This window comes from Triticum dicoccoides, chromosome 4B (assembly GCF_002162155.2).
Source record: "Triticum dicoccoides isolate Atlit2015 ecotype Zavitan chromosome 4B, WEW_v2.0, whole genome shotgun sequence".
Taxonomy (NCBI): domain Eukaryota; kingdom Viridiplantae; phylum Streptophyta; class Magnoliopsida; order Poales; family Poaceae; genus Triticum; species Triticum dicoccoides.
This window is the reverse complement of record NC_041387.1, coordinates 224974771-224975399: the sequence shown is the minus strand read 5'-3', so window position 1 is coordinate 224975399 and position 629 is coordinate 224974771.

Genomic DNA, 629 nt, shown 5'->3' with positions numbered 1-629 from the left:
CCATCGCCGCCGTTCGCCATAGCAGCCGCCACCGGCCACCCCTCGCCCCTCCGCTGAGCTCAGGAGCTCCGCCGCGACCCCCTCTTCCTCCCCACCAAGCCAAGCCCCTCGGGAAGCTCTGCATCGCCTCCACGCCATCGTCTTCGTCCTCGACCGCCGCCGATGGTCGCCGTCGATTCGCCGCCGTTCGTGCTTCCCCGAGCTCGCTGACCCTCGCTGCATGATCCCCGTGAGCCCCTGCTTCGTTTCCCCCTAACCCCATGTTCGATTTCGAGCTCTAGCCGCCCCTCTACCGGAGCCGAGATGCTCCGCCGCACGGGCTCGTCGCTGGCGAAGCCACGGTGACCATTTGGTCACGGGCGTGCACCCTGCCGCGACCCGTAGAGCCCCTCCAGCGCCTCAGCTCCCTCGCCTGCGAGCAGCAGCGCCGATCCCGACCGCACCCGAACTCCGGCCGCCGCTCACGAGCTCTCCGTCGTCGGTACCGGCCACCACAGGCACGGCCACCACCACCGTTCGACGCGCGGGAGCAAGGGCTCTCCAACGAGCCCAAGCACGGCCTCGCCCGTGCCCTGTAGCGCGTTTCCGTATCGCGCCGCCGTCTCGGGCCTCGCCGGCGTCATGTCGCC